General features: G+C 38.0%; 1 protein-coding gene across 4 annotated transcripts in view; it reads right to left on the bottom strand.

The window, feature by feature from the left end:
• LOC143209571 (uncharacterized) overlaps positions 1-9,825 on the bottom strand; it is an 88,356-nt gene that overhangs the window by 59,265 nt on the left and 19,266 nt on the right. The gene's annotated exons all lie outside the window — the stretch shown is intronic.

Genomic DNA, 9,825 nt, shown 5'->3' with positions numbered 1-9,825 from the left:
TTATCAAAATAGGACACTCGTCCTCGGAGTTTCTTCTGTGGAAAAGGTTGAAACAATGGAACGTTCTTAATCGGCTAATCTCAACATGCTTTCTGCGTGTCGATGATGAAACTTCATTCGTAGCCCATTTATAGATTGAGCTTACGCAATAATTAGTCTAAGGGAAATCCAAGGTGATTAAAGTTGACGATGAGTGTTTTTTAATAGGTTTTACGAAAGCCATTATTTTATCACTCTTATCACCGATATAATATGTCTATATTTTTATAAATTAATATCAAACAATCTGATTACTTGCAGTTCCAACAATTAATTATGTAAAATGGCATCACTTCTCTAAGACAGTAACACAAATTAAATAATACAACAGAAGATAATTGTTGAAATGGAATTCTCAGAAAATTTTTCAGGATGACCGATTTCATTATTGACTGGATACCTCGTGTGTTGTGTATAAAAAAAAGAAAATGATCAAAAAGACAGCACACATTTCTTAAAAAGATAACAGAATTATTCATAGAAATATCATTAAAAATCCTTAGAAATATTCATAGAAAAAGTTCCAACATACTACATGAAATAATATGTTAATCCTGTCTTTCATTTTATTTCTTTCTTTAATTTACGGCTACTCGAGTAATCATTGTTAAATGCGATACAAGTACACCGTTTTTTGCGATACAAGTACACCGTTTTTTGCAATATTCAATGAATAACATTACACATTCGATTTATGTCATTTTGTTAAAGAGCACTCCATAAAAAGAGCTCCGAATCTCATCATCGTCTCCATAAAAACCATATCAATTTTCACGTATTATTTCCGATTAAATGTAATATAACAAGACATTGCACCTAATTTCTGGACGGTGTCATCATCGTCATTCGCGTTATTAAGCCTCGCCGTAATTGCAAGACGGCTAATACGACAGGTAATTCGAAACAATTTTTTCGTGGATGTAATATCTGTAAAACTGTGTCGTTTAAAAGAAACCTGGACACTTATCTGTACAAGCATTCTTGATATAATTGCGCCCGCGACAGCACTAATGTCCTCGCTTTCTAACATGAAGCGTTTCACTTTTCTTTTCAGCGGAACGTGAACGCGTTCCCTCGTTCTGTTAATTCGTAGACGTAATTATCATTTGAATGATACGATTGTGGGCGCATCCTCTTTCTTGGAAAAAGAGACGCGTTTCCGACATTGTAAATTTAGAATTGTATGCACACAGTATGCTAGAGCCACAGAAAGAAAAGCTAATTAAGCCATTCATGTCTTCTTGAATGTTCTCTTCGTGATGTATAAAACATTTTAATTTAAATATTAGAAAGACGTTCTACAAACAATCATTACAAAAATGAAGTATGGAAGGAATAGTGAACATGGTGTAATTTACAAACAATCATTACTAGACTACGGATCTTTATGCAAAATAAAAATGGTTCGTATCGATCGTATGATGCACAAGTAAAATAAAATGGTCATTCTTCCTTTCATAATTTCAACGATGTAAAAATAATACATAAACATTTTTAGATTTATTTAATCCTTTTACTGGTTTAAATTGCATCTAGCCATTTTTGTAATAAATGCATAAAATCCGCAGTCTAATCATTACAAAAATGAAGTATGAAAGGAATATTGAACATGGTGTAATTTAACATGTTTGCTACTATCGGAAGCAAGGCTATGGGAAGAGGTTTAAAATTCGATTACAAGATTTTACGCATACAACAACAAACACGGCAAGTTAATATAAGCGTGGTAAAACAGTTGCAGAAAATTTAAATAAATAGAGCCTTGTCATTTTTACAAGGTACAACATTTTAATCGCTTTTAGTGCTCGGTAGGTTCAATGTTAAAAAAGACAGCATGTGAGCGACGTGAGAAAAGAATTGAAGAATGCGATTCCTTCTAACGCAGGTCTGTCGAGTAACCCTACCGTAGAAATTAATGAAACTAATGCTTCTATTATTCCGCGGTTGATGTATAGTTAGGGTACTCCTCCGTGATTACGTTGACTATAGAAAATTACAGCGTTGTGGTATCTGAAGTAACCAAAGTCACTGATTCGACATCGCGGTAAGTATAATGCGCCCAAGGTGACTCGAGTGTCTGGATATTGTGTAGCATGTTCGCAACCGCCTACATACAAAGAATCAGTGAGTCACCAATATATCGAAGTAACTATCGAGTTCAAGGCCGTTCTTCTCACTTCATAAACGAACATTCCGCTTTTGCAACTGTTTGAAACTGTTATTAATCACCGTCAAACGGAACATCCTCGTTGTTATCGTTCGTTCTGTTTCGTTTGAAATGGCCGACTTGCTGGATAAAACGATCTTGACACGATAAATGAATAAAATCAAGGTGGAATAAATTTCATGCTAAGGATTCTTACGTAAAACCGACGAATTCAATGCGCTCGCCGGTGTTTTCACCGTGAACAGTTATGTGTTACAGTTCTCCGACTTACTCAGTCGAAAATCAGAATTTCATAAAACAGTGCCGAGATACTGCTAACAGTTTTACAATTAGATAGCAGAACAGCGACATCGCGATTCTACGACTTCTACCGTGGGAACTTGGTGGAGCATTGTACAATTGAGTTCCAGTAACCCTGTTTGCAACTCGCAATGGAGGATAATGAAATACTACTAGGTGGAAATGGCAGAGTTCGCTTTTGATTCAAGGTAAGATCGTTGGGAGATGCAAAAATATTGGAGAATGGCGAAAATTACAAAAATTGGAAAATGGCAAAATGTTAAATGAAAATAAATAAAAAAATGTTAAAATGACAAAGTTGGAAAATATCAAAATATCAGGATGACAAAATGACATAATTGGAAAATGTCAAAATTGCCAATTGGCAAAAATTGGAAAATGTTAAAATTACAAAGTTGGAAAATTTCAAAACATCAGAATGACAAAATGACAAAATTGGAAAATGTTAAAATTGCCAATTAGCAAAAATTGAAAAATATCAAAATTGCCAATTGGCAAACATTGGAAAATGTTAAAATGACAAAATTGGCAAATGGCAATGTTGGAAAATTTCAAAACAGAATGACAAATTTGGAAAATGTCAAAATGGCAAAGTTGGAAAATTTCAAAATATCGAAACGGTAAAATTGCAAATTTGCAACAATTACAAACTAGCAATAATAAGAAATAAGATAGTGTAAGGTAGAATTAAGGATATGATAAGAAACGTAACTCTAAGGAGAATTATTAATAAAATACAAAGTGACAATATTGCAAAATAGAAAAAAGTGCAATATGCCAAAATGCCAAAATCGGAAAAATTGCAATATACCAAAGTGGGTAGAATAGTTGTAATTGTGGAAAATTACAAAAGTGCCAAGAGGAAAAAATTGGAAAATGTTAAAATGACAAAATTGCCAAATAGCAAAGTTGGAAAGTTTCAAAATGGTTCAATTGCTTGCAGCAATTACAAACTGGCAATAGTTAGAACTAAGATATAGTGTAGAAACGTAACCCTAGGAGAATCATTAATAAAATATGATTAATACTGCCGACTTGGCAATATTGCAAAATAGAAAAAATTGCAATATGCCAAAATGCTAAAACAGTTAAAATAGTGGCTAAAATAGTTACAATAATGGCTAAAATAGTTAAAATAACAAAATGGCAAGGCAGCATCGCCGTTGGCAGCGTAGGTCAGAAACCGATGTCGCGGCGTGCGTCGAGCATGATATAAGAATCTGCGGTAGCGAAGGGTCTAACTAAAATTTGCGGGAGTCTTGTCGCGGGCTAGCAGAGCTGAGCAGAGCCGACTGACTGATATAATCGAAACTCGATTAAAGTGTATCTGAGTGTATCGCATCCGCGCGCAGTCGTCGTTGGCTGGTCAAAGAAAAGACAGGCGCGATAGAAGAAGAGGAGAGAGTGCGTTGCGTCTGTGGCGTCTCGCGTCGTCGGATGCACACGCGGCTCGGCTCGGCGCGGCTTGGCGCGTCGCGGTTCGCGATTTGCGCAAACGTCTTGATCGCTTGTGTACCAGGCGAGCAGAAGACGAGAGAACGTGTGTACGCGTCGTGTGTTGCGCCTGTTGGACCACGTGACTCTTCCGCGGCGCAACACACGCGTGCGTGACACGAGAGGGACACGTGAGCGGTGAAGGTGCGCTTGTCACCGAGCACGTTTCTCGTTTCGTTCCGTTTCGTTTTGAGAGAGTCCACGAGTTACGCACCGTTCCACACCGCCAAAGCGGCCACGTGTGCACGGCTTACCTGCGTGTTCGAGCAGACGGCCTGTCAACTGATTCGGGAAACAGAATGCGACCATTGTGCGGGCGGCGATCGGCGAAAATGGAAATGAACCGGTGCGGTGGACGGGTTCCGGGATAGCTCGAGCATAGTGGGATTATGGGACTGCTTCAGCCCTGCTGTGGTCTTCCGGTCTGCTTGACCGTTTACGCTTTTGTCTTATTTATACTGCCACGGGTCAGAGTTGGGCAAAAATTTAATCAACGATTGACGAACAAATTTCTACTTCAATCGTTAATCGCAATTAACAATTAATTTCCTAGTTTAGTCGTTCATTGCGGTTACCGATTCTTTTCAATTGTAATCATCAATCGGATAATCGATTAATGATTAACTGCTGAAATTTCGAAATGAAATACGGAATCAAAACTGTATGCATACAGAAAAAAATGTAAACTGAATTTTTGTTGAGATATATTTCTGTCAATTCTCCATCTCCGCGCTCTCTGTCTCTCTATCTCCCTCCATATTACAATTTATGGATAGATCGTATGGCGATTAACTGCATCAATCGATTGAATCAGTCTCCGATTTTTCGATGATTTTTTCTTTTAATCAACGATTGACGAATAATCATTCGCCGATTTTTCAACGATTACTTTTTTAATCGTACACATTAATCAATCAATCTTGATTAAAATTTTAATCGATTAATGCCCAACTCTGCCACGATTCGGCGACGTTCTTCAGGTTTTTCATACTTTTTTCATTAAAAAATTATCGAAGAAAGTATGAAATTTCAAAATGTGCACTTTAACCGTTCGCCATTTATAATGTAATGTAGTTGTGAATAAAATCCAGTCAAGGTATCAACGCTTTCGAGCCTTTTACCCAGGAGAAAATTTCACACTACAGGAAAAATTGGGGATAATCCGCGAGGAAAGTGTCCGTGAAGCATGATGGGTCCAACAAAAATTTCCGACTACGTAACTTTTATCGAACAGCTGCGGCTGGCAAGCTATAGTGTAGCATTGCCGCAATAATAAAGCACTTTGCGCCTGCCAAACTGTCTCAAGATATTTCTCGGTGTTCGTGAATTCCATTTTCACGATTCAACCAAATTTGATTATTCCTCAAAAGGGCTGATTCTTGAGGTTGTTCGAAGCAACTTTTTTCTTTTTTTATATCGACCCCTAGGGGTCGACTCCGGACTGCAAGGGGTCCATGTCAGCGAAAACAACAATTAGGGGTGCATGACATGTAAATGGGGGTCCACGAGTGTTGCGTAGCAAAAGAACGAATCACGTGGAGTCTTTGTCGACAAGGTTTACGACACGGATGTGACGGAAAGGCTATTTTTGAGATCAAGGCATATTGTACATTTGGCGACCATTTGGCATGCAACTTTCGTTTGCATTTTCCTCAATAGCGGCGACGTCTCATAAACCGGGAACATTCGAAGGGCCATCCCGAACCTAGCGCACAACGGAAACCGTGATTACCTAGGGTTGGCCTGCAGGAATTCGCAGCGCTTGTAACTAGTAAAAACTTGCTGTTCCGTCACAAGAACCGTATTCCTCCACAAAGGTCCGTATGTCCTCGTACCTTTTTTTATGACAAGATTGTATTCGATCGGGAAGAATCGTATTCTTTGCAAGGAACCCCCCCCCCCCCGTATGTCTTCGCGAAAAGAATAGCAGAACGGAGGATCGGCCGTCGTACCCGATAAAACTTAACATGTGTTTTTTTTTCACTTTTTCACTCTACAGTTAAACCTATCAAAGTGAGTAGCACTGTGTCAGCTGTCAAAAACACATTTGAAGTTGATGAATTTGTAACAATTCAATATTAGAAAGTTGGGTGGGGGGGAGGGGGTCTACCCAAAACAGAAAAAATTGGCACGTGGTCTACGAGACAAAAAAGTTTGGGGACCTCTGTTCTAAGTCTTCTAATTATAGTTTATAATCTAATATAATAATCTAAGTCTGCGCGGTTTCGTAAACAAAACTGCGGAGAACATTTTCGCAAAGGAAAAAGTTACTTCAAATGACCTCAGGGATATCAAATCTTTGAAGGAGGTACAACATTTTTGGGACACCCTATATGCTTTCCAAAACGCAACTCATTAATGAACGAGACTACTGTTATCGCTCGGATTTCATCGCTAAGGGTATTGTACAAGTATACTATAAATCAATTGTCAACATTGATCCAATAAAGTTCACGATACAATGAAGCTTCTTCCGAGCATAAAAGCGATATTTCACGCCCACTAATCGAATATAAAGCGAGGGAAGACTGCATAGTGATTCACCCCTGTATTGAGCAACCATCGCGTCGGGCTGACGGATCAAGAGGACAACACGGTTGCTGAAAGTTTTTCTGCGAACGAATTGAACAGGTGGATCGCTCTAGAATCGCCTGTTTACTAAACTTCCGTTGCATAATTTGCGCCCTAGAATGCGGGCTGTTCGCGAAACCGTGATAATGTACAATTATAAATGTCAAGACGTATCGACAGCTGTCCCATGGATAAAATATACAAACATTTCATTACACGAACGATGACTAATATTATCTCCACTACCCATTTACCTAAACGTAAACAATTATTTCACATTAATCAATGTAATAACTAGACTGCGGATCTTTGTGCAAAATAAAAATTGCCTGCGTCGATTGCAAGAGAAACCAAATTGGATGTTATTTCTTCCCTCAATGATTTTAATAGAGGAGAAATCATACATGGGCGTCTTTAATTTTTAAAATTCTCCAACAATTTTGAATTTCATCAAGAAAGACAAACCAAATTGGATGATTGGATGTTATTTCTTCCCACAATGATTTTAATAAAGGAGAAGACATATATTGACATCTTTGATTTTTAAAATTTTCCAACAACTTTGAATTTCATCTACTCAATTTTTCTATAAATGCGTAAAGATCCACAGTCTAGTAACAACAGTTTAAGAAAATATTTTCCTGTTTAATTTAAAATAGCATTTCACCCAGCACTGGCAATAATATAAGAGGGAGGGCACCGTGTCCCTGAACTCGATACTTTCGCCGCCATTGTGTGCTCATTGCAAAAGCATTTTTGCATGGCATCGACAAGGCGCGAGGCAACGCGCTCGCGCGCCACGCTTTAAAACGAGCCAATAAATTAATGTTACCAGGCGAACAGGAACCGAGGAGCTCCGGTCTCGCGTGCGCTTTTGCAAAAAACCTATTGTTAACATGCTGCCCTGTTAAGTATGTAATAATGTTTCAACAATCCGCCGTGCAATTCAACAACCGTTTTTGCAATGTTCATTTGCATGTAGGCAAACGTTAATCGAGATAACGCCCCGCGAGCGTAATATTAATTCGCCTTCGTGCGAGAGAGATCGCGGGCGTGTAACGAGCACAGAGACCAGCAACGTTACCGCTCTTGAACTTTAGTCATTTTCTTTTTTTTCCCACTGCTCTTTTTCATGACGATGTAGTAAAGAAGTTTCTGCTACTTCATAGTCCCTTGATCTTGAGTGTTCCGTATTGTTCGCTTCTGTTTTCTTTTTGTATGATATCCGCGATGTTTGTTGACCTCTGCGATTTTGTCCGCGGGAACGTGCACTAATTGTTCTGCGCACGGGAATTTTCTTCTTTTAACGTTTTGGAGTGCTAGGGACATTAATGCGATTTTAGTACCGTGCTGAAGCGAGAGCGCTGAAGAAATTATAAGAATATGTAAGTTCGCTGGTACGATTATACTCTACGATCATTTGTTTTAGTGTAAGTGCATAAAGTATTTTGTACCGTAGTAATTGTATTAATTGATAAACATATTATTTCTGCGAATAATTGACCTACTATCTCTTCTTAGATTCTTCATTTACGTAGTACATTTAACTGTTTCAAATAGTGACAATTATGTAATTACACGATTACATCAGATCGTATGCGCTTATATAATGCGAGATAATTAGTTAATTACGTTAGTTAACGTTTTCAACTGTAATATCGGACGACGTAATTGAGATGAATCTCGAGATTCCAGAACTCTTGCTGGTAGAAGAATACGAATTTTTGTGATTTGTCGACGATTTAGATTTCTTGATATTTTTCATAGGAAACTAAATAAAAATTCTCTGAAAAGTAACCAATAAATATTCTTCATTGTCGGCACAATGCACGTCGCTCAACCCTCAAGGGTCAATTTGCGAATTATAAAATGCGAATGAATTTATTACAGCACCCAATAATTTACCAGTCCCGGTCGCCACCACGTCAACCAATTAATTTCATCGGCAAGCACGCGTGCCCCCATTAATATGTCACCATGGCTCCATCCAAGGGTTAAATACATTCAGCTGTGACCCGTGTTCAAGCGCACACCCGCCGCCGAGTCACCTAATACCTTTTCAGTCCTACCCTATAGTTTAATCACTTTGGCCGATGTCACAATATGTAAAAGCCGAAAAAAGGTTTTCGGGTTGGGTAACGCCCCTGGTGAATGGACCAGAGGTGCGCAGAACTGCACAGCTGCACTCAAATCCCCCTCGGAGCAACGCGTGCGTGCATGCGATCGGAATTTCCACGTGGCGCATATTCCTTGGCTTTTGTTCCTCCCGTAAAAATTCCACAGCAACAGATATCTCCTGTATCCAATTTCGTAGCTTCTAGACAACCTCAATTTCAACACTATTAACGTACACTTTTGCTAATAGCCTGGAGGACAGAGTTGGGCAAAAATTTAATTAACGATTGACGAATAAATCACTACTTCAATCGTTAATCGCAATTAACAATTAAACTCCTACTTTAGCCGTTACTTGCGGTTAACGATTACATTCTTTTCAATTGTAATCGTCAATCGGATGATTGATTAATGATTAACTGCTGAAATTTCGAAATGAAATACGGAATCAAAACTGTATAAATACTGAAGAAAATGTAAACTGAGTTTTTGTGGAGATATATTTCTGTTAATTCTCCTTATTACAATTTATGGGTAAACCGTGTGGCGATTAACTTCATCATGATTTCTTTTTTTAAATCAACGATTGACGATTAACTTCATCAATCGATTGAATCAATCGTCGATGTTTCAATGATTACCTGTTTTAATCGTACACATCAATCAATCTTGATTAAAATTTCAACTCTGCTGGAGGACTCTAGTCGACTAAATCAAAAATCACTTTCTCCTTATTAGATTTCAGAAATAATATATTCAAACCGCCCACCCCTAATAAATACAAGCTAGACATTCCATAGGTAACATAAAGTACAAAATTCTAAGATTTTATTGTACACAGAGGGTGGCCCAAAAAGCACCAAAATAGTTTGGTTTCGGAGGTAACAAAAAACTTCATTAGCACAAGTTATTCAGCACGCAGAGGACTATGATATGGCAGTAGAGGCAACGCTCGGAATGCACTTTTCTAAAGGGACATCTTTGGCAACTTCTACAAAAAGCATATCAAGATGTCATTAAAAATAGAGGCGGTTTTTTTAATGAAAGAGCAATTTGAAGAAAAATGCGCATTGCTTGATTAAAAAAAAAAAGAAAATAATACAAAATCTGAAACACACAAGTTTTTTGACAAACAAGTC

The sequence above is a fragment of the Lasioglossum baleicum genome, chromosome 1, assembly GCF_051020765.1.
Source record: "Lasioglossum baleicum chromosome 1, iyLasBale1, whole genome shotgun sequence".
NCBI classification, from domain to species: Eukaryota; Metazoa; Arthropoda; class Insecta; order Hymenoptera; family Halictidae; genus Lasioglossum; species Lasioglossum baleicum.
The sequence above is the reverse complement of the archived record's forward strand: the minus strand, read 5'-3'. Positions and strand labels throughout refer to the sequence as shown.